Genomic DNA, 15,147 nt, shown 5'->3' with positions numbered 1-15,147 from the left:
GGTGTGGCTAGCTCCAACAGCCCAAACAACGCCACCAAACTCATTATCTTTCTCTTCTCTTTGATTCTATGGTGATGGATAAGCAACTCCAGGCTTATATCTCAACCTATAAGCAGCCCCAGAAGCTCCAATAAAGTTCCGAGTGTGGATCTCATTGGAAGAACTGGAATGTGTGTCCATCACTCTAACCCATCAGTGTGGACAGGCAAATGGGGTTTGCTGACCGGGCAAGGCTGGGTTCCATGTCCACCTCTGGAGCCCCACTCAAACCACTTGAACTAAGAGTGAGAAAGAAGCTTCTCCAAAGGAAAATTGGGAATAAGCAAAGCAGGCCAAAGTAGCAAATGTCTTTACAGAGACCAAATTATTTTAGTGGTACGTAGAAGGTATAATGCACAAAACATGGGGGTGGGGGAGCAATTGGATGATTTGTGTGAGGGGCAGGGAAGATTCGGAAGTGACACTGGAATTGAGGCTCGAGTATCTGGGTACAATGTTTGTGCTAAGCAAGCCGGTAACTATACACAGAGAACCAGGTTGGGGGTGGGAGGGAGACTGAAGACTGAAGAAGTTGAAGAGAAAAACAATAATAATAATTTTAATATTTATTTATAATAGTATGCATTTAATAATATAGTATTATTTGTGTTCATAAAATAATAATAAACAACTATACTCCCCGGCAAGCCAAGGGAAAAGAAACAGCAGGGAGCAGAAAAACATTTAGATTAAACATTTAGAACAGACCACTGCACTGGAGATAACGATATTTAAAATCTCCAGGCCTATCTTTGTTTACATTTAAAAATGTATAGATTATAATATGCAGAGGACTCCAGTTTTGAAATGTTTCCAAAAACAGCTGGCTCTATTACACTTTTATTTCTTTAATGTCTTCTTTCCTTTTTCTCTCAGAGAATCAATGTCTTTAAAACACCAAAAGAAGGGGTTAAATTGCAACAGTTTGAGATGAATTGTGGTTGGAACCTGCAGCTATAATGAAAAACAACATCTAAATTTTCGAACCTACATGAAGCCAATAAGCTGTCCCTAAGTCAAGTTTAATTAATGTGCAGCATTTGTCTACTCTAAAAGCCTATGAATAAATCTTCAAGGTCAAATTAGTATTTTAAAATATGAGTTGGCCAATACAATAGGAGTTAACATACAAGCAGATTAAGATGGCATTTCTATTTTAAATCAACATAAAGACATAAACTTGAAACAAGATTTCTCACACACAAATTTGCTCTTTCTCTTTTCTAGGACCATTGTACCTGAGATGTAGTGATTTGGTTTCAAAAGAATGAAAATAATTTTTAAAAATATCTTTTAAATTACATTAGTTCTGTTACTCGCTTAAACTGGAAGGAACTTTATTTTGAATACATCTCTGAAGGCATATGCGGTTGTCAGCAATTCAGTAATACCACCATGACATACTGATAAAAATATTACTCCAAATGGATAAGAAATTTGATTTGGGTTTTTTTTTTAATTGAAATATAGTTGACATAACAATGTTACATTAGTTGAGAGTGTACAACATACTGATTCAACACTTCTATACATTACCCAATCCTTGCTTACCACCTAAGTGTAACTACCACCTGTCAACACACAGTTATCAAATTTTTTAAGGCATAGATTTAACAACATAGATTATTGTGAAAGCAGACATAACACACATGATCTGTGATAGACATTGTTAGATGTCTAACCAACAACTATTCCTCCTTCCTCTTCTCTTTTCTTAGAGAACTTTAGTTGCTTACAACTATGTGTTTTCTTTCTCAGGCCTTCTGCCTCAGGAAAGGTTGGCCCTGCCTCAGTCCCCGAGGGTGAATCCTAATTGGCCTAACATCCTCATGATGATCCCATCCCCTCCCAATGATTGATCCAAGCATAGGATTATATGATTTTAAGGGAAGTGCCAGGAAGCAACTGGAAAGAATTTCCTCACTGTTAAAAAAGAGGCCCAAGAGAGAAACCATCCATTGTCTCTTATAATCACCTTGCCACCAAGAGGTGTGCTTTATTAATTAATTAATTATTATCCTGAGAGGGGTTTAGTGGACACACGGAAAGAATCCCAGTCCTCAATGATGTTAAGCCACTGAATAAAATAACTTTGAAGTCATCATACTAGCAGACTTCCGTGTAGGATAATAACATATCCTTTTTTTCTTCTTTTAATAATTATGAGGCGGGTTTTCTGTTACCAGCTGCCATAGGACCCTAATACATACTTTATTGTTGTTTTAACCATTAAAACTATTAAAATATTGAGGGGCTAAGAAAAATAATGTCAAAAAGTGACAAGATAAAAAAGAGCAAAACACAATTTATGTCTAAGAATTTCCATTCTTCACAAACACGTCCCACGCAGAGACGTATTTTAAGGGTGTAGGGTTGTTCCCTACAATCTGGTTTGTACTAGCAAAAGAGTAAAAACATAAATTCCAGTAAAACATACTGCTGATTCCCTGTTCTACTACGACCACCCCTTGATGGGCCCGGCCCTGATCTCCTGTTAGTGTGGACTGCTGTCTAAGCAGTAGCTGCCACAAATGCCACCATCCTGAGCCAAATTACACATATCACCAGGAGAGCCACCATTTTCCAGCCCAAGGTTCATTCCTGGCAGCGACGTCAGTCATGATGACCAGGTGGACAGGGCACTGTTTGGTTTGTTATCTTCACTGACTTTGAACAGATAAAGCCTGTTGCAAAACACATTCTCAGTACTCCTGAGAAGATCTCAGACATGCTCAATTTAACCTTTTTAAGATGTTTCAACTTCTTTTCTGTTTTATCCCATCTTCTGTCTCAGCACATATCCCTCCACACCAAGACTACACCCTAAACCTTTTCTCCAGGTAAAGCCAGCTAGAAATGGGATTGTTCTCATTATAATAATATCAGCTGGGCACTCATTATCAACATAACCAGTGATGATGCGTGTATGGTTGGCTTTTACCAAAACCTTAACTCTCTTTGGTCAAACTCTTGCTTTTGTAAGCAGTCTGAAGTTCCCTTCTTGTGTCTCTGTTTTTGTCACAGGGTTCTGATGACTTTACACATCCCCCTGATTTCACCAACTTCACACATTATATTTCTCATTAATATATCAGGTAGGGTAGATTGATTAACATGACAAATAGACCAAAGTATGGAACGGCTCCCACAACAAAATGTCCTTGCTCCTGTCTTGGTGGGGAACTTGGGCCAGTGCATGCGCTCTCCTCCACATGGTTACCCAAGCCTCATTCACATCATGGAATTCTACTGTCATTTTTTAGGGGGTAATCTGCATCCAGCCTGAGGAGAAAGAAAGCACAAAGGAGAGCATGAGTGGGACGGTTTTACAGCTCAATGATATCTCTTCTGAAAGATGGCTACACTCTATAGATCAAATTTCTGATCCACTTCTCGTTTGGTAAGAAAGCAACTTGATTATTGCAACTCAAGTGTTTGTATCAATATGTGTTCTGTTCCACATCTAATCAGAAGTGATAATCTAGCTAGACTTCTTAATGTGTTTTGTGTGAGCACAAAAGTTCTCAGGGTAGATACTTAGAGCTAATAACATAGCAGAAAACTAATCAATTAGTTAATTAAACTATGGATGGGTGACATTTTATTTAGACATCCCTCAGCTTGCACAGAAGGAGTGAAGAGAACCATGTATCACTAACCTAAAATAATTATCCAGCTCATTTTCTTTGGGGGGATTAAAAAGTGCTTCTCAGGTTTGATATTTACCAATTTAATATCCCTATGGAACCATATAATCACAGAAGGATAATCTTCCACATTAATGTTCTCACCTACATGACACTTCTAAAAAAAAAAAAATCAGAACCCTTCTATCCTTAAATGGAGGATTCAATCATCTCACGTAGGCCAACTTGTTCAATAAAGCCACAGAGTCAGTCTGTGTGAATCACCCAGTTTGCATATTGCCCAAAGATAAATTCTTTTCAACAGTGAAACCTGTCCAGTCACCAGTCTCAAAAGTGTACAGGTCTAAGGAGCAATTAATGAGAAGATGTTCATTGCTTTGTTCCACATGTAACCACCCACAGAAAAGCAGATTACAAAAAATGTCTTTCAGGCAACATCTCTGGATACAGAAGGTGGCATTTAAACCATGGCTCCAGGGATCCCTGGGTGGCGCAGAGGTTTGGCGCCTGCCTTTGGCCCAGGGCGCGATCCTGGAGACCCGGGATCAAATCCCACATCGGGCTCCCGGTGCATGGAGCCTGCTTCTCCCTCTGCCTATGTCTCTGCCTCTCTCTCTCTCTCTCTGTGACTATCATAAATAAATAAAAATTAAAAAAAAAATAAAAAAAAATAAACCATGGCTCCAGAAATCAATAAACCAACAGCAGTTAGTTAGACTTAAATCATTACACCTTAAAAAGAAGGATAAATCATTACACCTTAAAAAGAAGGAGAATGTTGCCATAGGAAAACCAGCTGCCTGGTTACCTGACAGATGGGGATTATCTTGGTGACATCACGGAAGTCAAAAATACGTACGGATTTTGGCTCTACGGATTCAAAACTATAATCTTCACAGTGCCCCAGAGTTATCAGACTCAAGGAGACAACTTCATGACAACCAAACGCACAGGGGACTGATATGTAAATCATAATGTAACTTATTCATTTAAATAAGAAATATGACCGTGACACAGAAAGGAATGCTCATTTTGGCATGGCTCATGCGTTCCCTGTAAGCAGTTAAGTCATATTATAACCAGAAGGTTGTTTGGTGAACAGTGAAGAATTTGAACTAAGAGAGTTATTCGTACGATTCAAATATTTGATAGTACTGGATTTTGATATTCCCATTCTGTCATTTCTTATTTCTTTTTTTTTTAAGATTTTATTTATTTATTCATGAGAGACACAGAGAGAGAGGCAGAGGGAGAAGCAGGCTCCATGCAGGGAGCCCGATGTGGGACTTGATCCCAGGACCCCAGGATCACACCCTGAGCTGAAGGCAGATGCTGAATCACCCAGGTGCCCCTCATTTCTTATTTCTATTTTTATTTTATTAGCAGTAGGACACATTTTCAGGATAGAGTCTTACAAGGAACACGTACAAGGAACACCCCTGCTCCTCCCTCACTGCTCTGACTAAAACTCTGGTTGTCTACCCAGAGCCGCACATGCTCCGCACCTCTATAGTCTGGGAGGAGCCAGATGGAGGAACCAGGAAGAGTGTTCCGAGGAGGAGCTGGCACATGCAGAGGTACAGAAGAGTGAGAGAATGTGGCACACCCTGAGAAATGCCAATGGTTCAGTAGAAATGGAAGTTGTATTTGCAAGGGGCTAGAGACAGGAGGTAGTAAGAGGTCAGGCTGAAGAAGTAAGCAAGAGAAAAATGATGAAGGAAAGGTCTTGTATGCTTGGCTAAATTATTTGGACCTTTTATGAAAAGCTCTGGAAAGCCTCCTAAGAATTTTCAGTGGGGCCATGACATGATCAGATTGCAATTTAAAAAATATCACTGTGTTGGGATCCCTGGGTGGCGCAGCGGTTTAGCTCCTGCCTTTGGCCCAGGGCGCAATCCTGGAGACCCCGGGATCGAATCCCACGTCGGGCTCCCAGTGCATGGAGCCTGCTTCTCCCTCTGCCTATGTCTCTGCCTCTCTCTCTCTCTCTCTCTGTGACTATCATAAATAAATAAAAGTTAAAAAAAAATTTAAAAAATAAAAAAATAAAAAAAAATAAAAAATATCACTGTGGCTTAAAAATAGAAAATTGAGTTAAGGGAGGGGTACAATATCTGCAAGAAAGAAAGTAGGGGGATCCCTGGGTGGCTCAACAGTTTAGCGCCTGCCTTTGGCCCAGAGCGTGATCCCGGGGTCCAGGATCGAGTCCCACATCAGGCTCCCTGCACAGAGCCTGCTTCTCCCTCTGCCTGTGTCTACCTCTCTCTACCTCTCATGAATAAATAAATAAATCTTAAAAAAGTGGCACATAATGGAGCCTTGGGTGCTTGACAATCTCTGATTCAATTCAGGTGATCACTTCTCAGCCTTAAAAAAAGAGAAGGAAGAAAGAAAGAAAAAAGAAAGAAAGAAAGAAAGAAAGAAAGAAAGAAAGAAAGAAAGAAAGAAAGAAAGAAAGAAAAAGAAAGAAAGAAAGAAAGAAAGAAAGAAGAAAGAAAGAAAGAAAGAAAGAAAGAAAGAAAGAAAGAAAGAAAGAAAGAAAGAAAGAAAGAAAGAAAGAAAGAAAGAAAGAAAGGTAGAAGGCCTGTGTCACCTGTCACCAGTGTGTCACCCTCAGGACTTCTCTACAACTCCAGTCCTCCCACTGCCAGCACTTGCGCCGTGGTACCCGGGAGCGGGCTTTGGCTCCTGGCACCCACCTAGTGGCCCGTGGCAGACTTGAGGTGTCAGAGAACTCGTGCTCCAGCCACAGCCTCAGTGTGGCCCGGGAGGGCTGGCACCTAACTCTGGGGTATGTGCTATGCCCCGTGAGATTCAGCTCCAGGTGCCTGGTAACAGGCCTCTTGGCCGCTTTCTCTTCCTTGTCTCACTTCCCCATTCCCCTATCCTGCATGCTTCACCTCCCAAATAACTTACCTGTAATCAAATAATTTATTTCAGGATCTGCCTTGGTGGGGGGGAAACTGGGGGGCGGGGGGCGAGAGGACTCAAACTACAGGCCCCTGGAGGGGAAGGATGATGGGGGCCTTATTCAAGCAGGGAACACATAGCTGGTGACAAAGGAGGCAAGCTGGACATACGTTCTAAAGATGTTAAAACTGAAGAAAGAAAATATCAGGGGATTCCAAGGTGGCCCCCATGTTTCTGATTTGGGCAACTAGAAAATGGCAATGCCATTTGCTAAGAAAAGGAATAAAGGAGAAGGAGGAGAAGGAGGAAGGCAATAGACTCAGAGTTGAATATGCTGAGTCTGAGGGGGTGAGGAACAGCCAATGGAGTTGAGAAGTAGGACGTTGGCTGTTCCAGCTGGCCCTGGGACGCCCGGCCTGAGCTGGACCATCCATACCAGGTGGAGTGAACTGCTCCTAGTTTTGTGCTCATTGTCTGAATCTCCTTCCTGTTGGGGGAACTTATAGAATGAATGGAGGCAGGGCCCCTCCAGCCCTCAGAGTGATCCCCAGGGGAGCACATTGCCTTTCCAAGCCCTTAGCAGCGAGGGCACAGTCATGTGACCCGGGCTTGACCAGTCAGATGCCCCACCAGGGATTTTTGCACATGGATGGGATAATGCACAGAGGCAAGCACGACCTGATCTTTCTTTTTTTTTTTCTTTTCTTTTCTTTTTTTTACGACCTGATCTTTCTGAGTGAGTGTGGTAGAGTCAGGATCCAGTGTTTCTGGGAGTGACGGCAGCAGCAGCAGCAGCAGCGAGGTCCTGGCTCCTATCATTTCCGCTGGGTCAACTCTAGGGGAGGGAGGCCAAGAACCCATGCGAAGTTCGCCATCGTGGTAGGAGCTGCAACTTCAATTTCATCTTTGGATTTGAAGAAGGATCAAATGTTCTGTTTCTTAAGCTGGGAGGTAGACAGGTGAGCGTTTGCTTTATTTTCTGCTTGTCCTATTTTAAGCAACCTCGGTGCATTTTAAACACTCTTTCGTATGGATATTTCACAACGAAGCTGTCAAACAAACAGAAAAACACATTTTTTTAAACAGAAGTAACAACATAGAAATTATATGCAAGGGTGAAAAGGATATAATGTGTGGATTTGCTTTTTTTTTAAAGGGAGACAAATGAGGAAGATTCGCAGAATGTTGGTAGTTGTTTGTTAAAGCTGAGAGAGGAGTGTGATGGTCCTTGGGATGTTCTCTTTATATTTTTTGTATGTTTGAAATCTTCCCTAATTATAAAACTTAGAGGCGGGAAGGGTGTGCAGGGCTCATGGAAACACGAATGGAGAACAAACTCTTAAGAATAATCCGGAGATGGGGATCCCTGGGTGGCTCAGCAGTTTGGAACTTGCCTTTGGCCCAGGGCGCGATCCTGGAGTCCCGGGATGGAGTCCCACATTGGGCTCCCTGCATAGAGCCTGCTTCTCCCTCCTCCTGTGTCTCTGCGCTCCCCACCCCCCTGTCCATCATGAATAAATAAATAAATAAATCTTTAAATAATAATAATAATAATAATCCGGAGAAAACCCAGTGCCTCACACATTAAATGTCACCAACGCTCATTTGTTGATCGATCTCAATCTAGAAACATGGTCATTGGCTGGAAACAGGACTAAGCTTTATCTAATCAGAAAACTAAAGTTTTAGGAAATCTGAAGCCTTGAGTCACCAACAGCCCCCAGTTTGTTTTCTAGAAATTCAAACTCCTCTGACCTCAGATCCCTCACTCACCTGTGTGCCCCCAGAGGTTCACAGTTCTCTCTGGGCAACTACGGACCTAGTCCTCTCCTTGGTAGCTGTTGTAACTGTTGGTATTATTAATCCTACTTTTCTTCTCCTAAAGTTCAGAAAACTTTTCCCCGAATGGATTTCTGCTCTTCTGGCCCGACTTGGACGGCCGGGATTTTAAGATGCCACTTTACTGCCTTGCTTTTTAAGCTCCGCGGAGCCCGTGGCTCCCCCCACCTCCGGCCTCCACCCCTAAGAATAGAACATGGAACATGTTCCCCAAGGGCTGGCTGGGAAGCATCTGGGTGATACCACCCTGGACCGCCGCAGCTCCTAGGAGTGGAATGAAATCTCTGATTTTCCAGGATTTCTCCCCTCCTATTCAGGCCCAAACGTCTGGGACATGGAGCAGTATCCAGCTTTATTCGTTGTTCTATCCCAGGGTCCTGGAGGAATGTGATCAAAAGAGAATCCCAGCATATAAACCAGCCACACCTGCACATTTTATTACAAGTGTGTTGTTTGTTTGTCCGATTCGGATGGGGAAAGGATGGCGGAAAATCAAGAGCTATGGGAAGACTGTCCTCACAGCTCAGCTCCTCTGCTGTGGGCTTCATTCCAATTGGTGCAACAGGAGATCTGGGGCCTGTGTTTGCTTTTCTTGGCACTCACAGAGGTGGTGTCTGTAGCTGAAGACACTGGGGCTGTTGCCAGAAGCCCTGCTGGAGCTGGGACTGTGTGATTCCAGGTTCCAAGATCTCATCTGCTCGCAGCGATGGGGAACATTTTGATCTTGGCAAACGCTCCCATGCCGGCACTCCATGTCCCCCCAACTCTTCTCCCCGCTTCCCTGACCCCGGGCAGAGCAACGGGGTGACCTCTGGACACACACAGCTCTGCAGAGCCGCTGTGCACCTCCCCCCGGAACTCGGCGCGGTGGACACAGACCCGGTTACAAACTGCCAGTGACCGGGCAGTGCCTTAACCACGGGCCCCTGGGGGAGAGGAGGAGAGTGAGGCTCCCTCCCCCGGTAGCTGGCCCCGCAGCCCCGAAAACTGCGGAGGGGGATGCCCTCTGCAGGGGCCACCTTTGGACACTGACTGCTGGTGCCCTGCAAACCGCCAGGGCCCGCGCCAAGTCAGAAACACAAAATACATCCCCTTGGAATGGGAGACGCGAGCCCCTTTCTGGGCGATTGCTGGTCACTAACATGAGGTGGGTATTCACCAGGGCATGGGCTCAGGGCCCGGCGGGATCGTCGATGTCTCCAGAACTCTGGATGTGGTCAGGCTGAAGGGCCTTGCAACACCAAGGCCCGGGTGTGTGAGGCCACCACTACCTCCCTTTTGCACGACCATCCAGCTCACTCCCTGCAACTGTGGCCCCATTCCCACATACCCACCCCCCACCCTACCCCCGCGGTAGCCCCCCAGCCCAGGCTCTCACACCCTCGCACCCATGATTCCACTCATTCCTGTTCTCAAAGCAGCTCCTCCTGCATCCGGCCCTGCTCTGAGCCCGTGTTTCTCCACCTCCAGTCCGCAGACAGGACAAAATCAAATCCCATAAATTCTTTCTCTTTCCCAGTGCTCCGCTCCTCAGGAGCAGCATCCCCAGTTGTTTTATCCCAACCCCTTAGCCTCCCTCCTAGATGCAAAAGACATTCAGAGTTTTTGCTCCACAGTGTGATTTTAGTTGAGACACAGCCCCCAGTCATCTGATAGAGGTTTTCAAAGTAATTCCTGTTGAGTTTTACTAGGTACTAGGTGCCTGATAACTATTATCCTCTCCAATCCTTATTACCATCGTTTTGCGGATGAAGAAATTGTGGTCCAGAGAGATTAATTTGCCAAAAGTGACCCAGCCATTAAATGGTAGAGCCAGAAAATAACCTTCAGCCTTGTAAGCCCAGAGCCCAGGCTTTTAATCACTGCTGCATATTGCATCCCAGCCCCTAAGAGCACCCCCCTTTTAAGATTTCCCACCCTCTCGTTACACTCTCCCTTGCTCGGATCACTTATTTACTGACTTCAAGGAGCATTTGCCACCTTACTCCGTGATGTTAACCAAAAGCTGGCTCTTTCTCCTGCCATCCCTTTGGGGCTCCTCCCAGCTTAACTGCTCTGAAAACTCCTCTAACGTCAGTTAGGATACTTTGGGCTGCAAGGATCTAGGTTGACTTAACTGATAAGGGTATCGATCTAGCATCATAAGAATTGTCAAGGGTGGGGCGCCTGGGTGGCTCAGTGGGTTAAGCATCTGCCTTTGGCTCAGGTTATGATCCCTCCTGGGATGGAGCCCCACATCCATCGGGCTCCCTGCTCAGTTAGGAGTCTGCTTCTCCCTCTGCCTCTGCTGCTCCCCCTGCTTGTGTTCTGTGTGTGTACGTGTGTGTGTCAAATAAATAAAATCTTAGAAAAAGAATTGTCAAAGGTGGATCACATCTCGCAGCTACATGATTGAGCAACTTGACGCTGCCATCAAAGATCCAAAGATGGGGATGCCTGGGTGGCTCAGCAGTTGAGTGTCTGCCTTCAGCCCAGGGCATGATCCTGGAGTCCTGGGATCGAGTCCCACATGAGGCTCCCTGCGTGGAGCCTGCTTCTCCCTCTGCCTATGTCTCTGCCTCTCTCTTTCTCTCTGGGTCTCTCATGAATAAATAAAATCTTTAAAAAAAAAAAAAAAGGATCCAAAAATCAAGGATCTCCCCACTGTGTAAATTTGATCCTCAAGAAGTTAGGGTGGCTGCTGGGAGCACCTGGTGTCACATGCTCACTCACTGTTGTCCCAGTGCAGGTGACGGATGGGAGTGGAAAGTCTCCTCCAATCATGTCTGAGTGAACCAGTTTAGGGCCTGGGCCCACCCCAGTAACAAAGGGAGGCTCCAAGTGATTGGTTTGACCCCAAGTTCCTGAGCCAGTCTCTGGCAAAAAGGATGAGGTTACCACAATCGGTCTAGATTTCCCAGGACCTGGGAGGAAGTGACTTTGCCCTGTGTGGGGAGAGGGGGGGACTTGTCCTGGGTTCCTCTGAGAAGGCAAGGGAGGTGGCCACTGCAGCCATTGACCTCGCAGTGTGTCCAGCAAGGTCCCTGCTTCTAGGTCCACACTTTGTTCATCATCCAAGGGGCCTAGATGGATACAGGCAGCCTACGCACCCAGCCACGCACCCCAGTCTGCCTCCCCTCGCCTCCAGATACAATCCCCGGCTCCTTAGCTCCCAGGCTGTGCCCCCCACAGGGCTGGAAACTCCTGGTGGAGGTGCTTCTCTCTAATTTGCCCAAAGGTACCTTTGGGGTGGGGCCTGCTCATATTCCCCTTCAAGAAAAGCCCAGCTGTCCAGCTGTGAGGAGGGAGTTAGCCCACAGCCCCCAGCTGTTTGCTCCTTCAGTCTGCCCAGCTTTCAAGGGCTGTGTGCCTTCCTTCCTGCGTGGCCTCAGGTCTGCATCATGCCTCCCCCCGCCCCCCCAATCTCACCCTCCTCTGTTCACTGGTGTTAACTTCTCAATAAGCCCTTTGTCTCCCTAACTCCATTTCAGGACCTGCTCCCCCAAAGAACCCAGTCTGCAGAAGTCCCCAGATGGTTAGCTGTGACTCCTTCTATAACCTCTGTTCCCGCCCATGTACCTTGCATCTCCAGGAAACATGTTCCTCATCCTCTAGATTCCACTGCTCCTGCTAAAACTGCTTTTTATCTGCCTCCTGACCTTCAGTCCTTGCCCCACCCCCCATCCGAGTCCCCCCCAGCCACCAGCAGGCTTCCCTTTCTGTCACACCTCAGCCTGCACACACACACACCCCACCCAAGCCGTGACTTTGCTAGCACCTGACTTCTCCAAGACCCTTAGGCCAATCCTCAGCCCTGGGAAAGCTACAGTAAAATGTCCTTGCTTTCCTCCTGCTAGGAGTCTACTGAAAACTGGGTTTAATGACTTAATGACAAATCCACACTATCTAACTTTAATTGGGCCCTCAGGGCCGCTCAGTGATTATTTTACTAATCTCTGTAGACTCCCACTGCATTGATGCCAAATGTTTTCCTCTCTTTGTTTCCTCGTGTCCCTTCCTCTTAATTTCTCCTCACACCCAGAGGATGAATTGTTGACCTTCTTTTTATGTTGATCAAGTTTGTAGCTCCTAAACGAGCCCCTTAGAGCAGACATGGGTTGCTTTTACCTACCCAGATCCATCATACCTCAGTCTTCTTTGGAGGAATGGCTCTCCCACCTCTCCCACCTCTAGTCCATGTGGCTCCGGTGGATTGGCTCCCCTCTCCTCCACAGCTGGGTATGGCTGGCTGGTCAGCGCACAGTAAACAAGTCACGCATGGGCTTGTGGGTCAAGCCAAACCAATGAAGCCCTTCTCAGAATTTCCAGGGGGGGTGGGGGTGAAGGGTACAAACCCTCTTTGGGGATTGCTAATCTGTAAAGAAATAAGCCTGGTGCTGAAACATTCCATCTTGCCCCTCAAGGGGAGAGCCTGCCTTAAGAAGAAGCCAGAGGAAAACAAATCCTGTCCTGGTGGCGTCCTAGATCCACCGATCTTGCAGTCATCATACCACAGGACTTTTCAATTCCGTGACCCAATAAATTCTCTTTTTTACCTCAGCCAGTTGGAATCACATTTCTTGTACTTGCAAACGAGGGTCTTATCTCTAACTTCCTATTAATCCCCCAATTTTTTCCCATCTTTACCTGTTCTGACTGATTCTTGTCTGTTTCTTTCTGAAGTTCCATTCTTATTTGTACAGTTTTCCTGCCATGCCTCATGTTCACTTGAGGCCTTGTTTTATCCATTTCCCTTTCTCCACTGACTTCTTTCTTCACCGCCCATCTTCATAACTGGTGTTGGCTGAATAAATATTACCCAACTATTTCAAAAGTGTAGTGTTTGGTAAGAACGCACAAAAGGCACTTCTAACAGTGCAAGAATGTGATTTTTTAAAAAGATGTTATTTATTTATTTATTCATTCATTCATTCACGATAGATACAGAGAGAGAGGCAGAGACACAGGCAGAGGGAGAAGCAGGCCCCCTGTGGGGAAGCCCACTGTGGGACTCGATCCCAGGACCCCAGGATCATAACCTGAGCTGAAGACAGACACTCAACCACTGAGCCACCCAGGTGCCCCCAAGACTGTGAGAGGGACCCTTGTTCTTTAGGGGGGCAGGGAGGTCTGTTCCAAACGATGGAGGAGGGAGAAGCATCCAGAATGGTACAATTTATCTTCCTTTGTGTGTCCTCTTGGACATATGTTCCTCCAAAGGATGGTAGGATCTCACCCTGACACTCTCTTTCTCTGGCAGCCGGTATGTCCTGTGCCTTGGGAGGAATTGTTTGGTGCCCTACCGGGATGAGCACATTGTGAGCTGTAGTGTTGTGTGTGATAGTTTTCGTAGCACCCAGAGGACTCACAGCGGGGGGAGCAGGACTGCGTGCGTCAACAGCCTTCAGAAACTTCTCAGTGGTCAGCTGTTGGGTTGTTTTCTTCTTCATTTAACTTCATCTTAGATAATATATTTACATGGTCTGACATTCAAAACTAGCTAAAAAGATAAATACAGATATAAAATTGTCATTCTCCCATCTGTCCCATTCCCCTTTTCCATCAAGTTTTCTGCAGTTTTTGGACTACGCGTCTGTATTCATCTGCTATTGCTTGGTAACAAATGCCACAAACTTAGTGGCTTAAAACAAAACGTGTTGATTAACCCCTTGTTTCTGAGGTCCGGAAGCCTGAGCCTGAAGACAGAGTTTTCCATCCCAGGCCTCACAAAGCTGAAATCGAGATGGCAGCCAGGACTGGAGGTCTCATCTCGAGCTCAGTGTAAGTCTTTGAAGCTGTTCAGTTCCTTAGGGTTGTACGGCTTAGGTCCCTCCTTTCATGCAGCTGGTTGTCCTGGGGTTGCTCTCAGCAGCTCTAGAAGTCTCTCTCAGGTTCTAGAAGTCTGGGTCCCCCACCATGTGCTTCATAACATGGCTGTTTTCTTTCTTCCGGGCCAGGGGGAGAGCATCATATTGACCAACCTCACCCACACTTGAGGGGAGGAGTTGATACAAGCCATATAGGAGGACAGAACACTGGGAGCGATCTGAGAATTCTGCTCACCACAGTCTCCATTGCTGTTGAGGTTTGGTTGTTTTTATGTAAACAAAGCAAAAATGTCCACATACACATACGTCTCCTTTGATGGACAGTGGCATGTCATTTATACTTTTCGCCATCTTGTCTTTCGTACTTAATAGCACATCTGGAGCCCATTTCAGAACATACAGAGAAAGTAGACGTTTGTAGTAGGAGTTTATCCTCTTACATGGCTTAAGGTATTAATCCTGCTTCATCTTTTTCAAATGTCTCCCAATCAGTAATTTTTCAATCCAAAGGAAAAACCAAGGAATAAAAGTCATCAGAAACCAAGATCAAAAGGAAAAAACAATCAGGAAGGGAGACAGAACATAAAGACTCCTAACTCTGGGAAACGAACTAGGGGTGGTGGAAGGGGAGGAGGGCGGGGGGTGGGGGGGAATGGGTGACGGGCACTGAGGGGGACACTTGACGGGATGAGCACTGGGTGTTTTTCTGTATGTTGGTAAATTGAACACCAATAAAAATTAATTTATTAAAAAAAAGGAAAAAACAACTATAATAAAATGCTTAATTGAAGGCTTTCTCAAGGCTGATAATGGGAAGTAACACCACTTAATTATCTGGCCAGGTATGCAATGCCAACTGTCAAACACTTTTATTGATCTGAACTTGAAAAACATTGAAACTGCAT

The 15,147-nt window shown here is 45.5% G+C and overlaps 3 long non-coding RNA genes across 4 annotated transcripts in view; 2 read left to right on the top strand and 1 right to left on the bottom strand.

Annotated features, from left to right (window-relative positions):
• Positions 1 to 3,627, top strand: part of LOC121477372 — a 20,449-nt gene extending 16,822 nt beyond the window's left edge. The window contains exon 3 of the long non-coding RNA XR_005984223.1: positions 3,303 to 3,627. This is a non-coding gene — a long non-coding RNA (uncharacterized LOC121477372). The remainder of the gene's footprint in view (positions 1 to 3,302) is intronic.
• Positions 585 to 12,630, bottom strand: LOC121477374. 2 transcript variants are annotated; one of them, XR_005984225.1, is made up of 3 exons: positions 12,547 to 12,630; positions 7,320 to 7,645; positions 585 to 3,321 (listed from the first exon to the last, which is right to left on the bottom strand). It is a non-coding gene; the product is annotated as an uncharacterized LOC121477374 (long non-coding RNA). The 2 variants fall into 2 exon arrangements; XR_005984226.1 differs by having other exon boundaries at positions 12,562 to 12,622.
• LOC121477373 lies at positions 7,447 to 15,147 on the top strand. The gene is made up of 5 exons (XR_005984224.1): positions 7,447 to 7,555; positions 8,809 to 9,582; positions 14,095 to 14,195; positions 14,372 to 14,499; positions 15,085 to 15,147. It is a non-coding gene; the product is annotated as an uncharacterized LOC121477373 (long non-coding RNA).

This window comes from Vulpes lagopus, chromosome 17 (assembly GCF_018345385.1).
Source record: "Vulpes lagopus strain Blue_001 chromosome 17, ASM1834538v1, whole genome shotgun sequence".
Classification (NCBI taxonomy): Eukaryota; Metazoa; Chordata; class Mammalia; order Carnivora; family Canidae; genus Vulpes; species Vulpes lagopus.
Note: the sequence above shows the minus strand (reverse complement) of the source record. Positions and strands in the feature narration are given on the sequence as shown.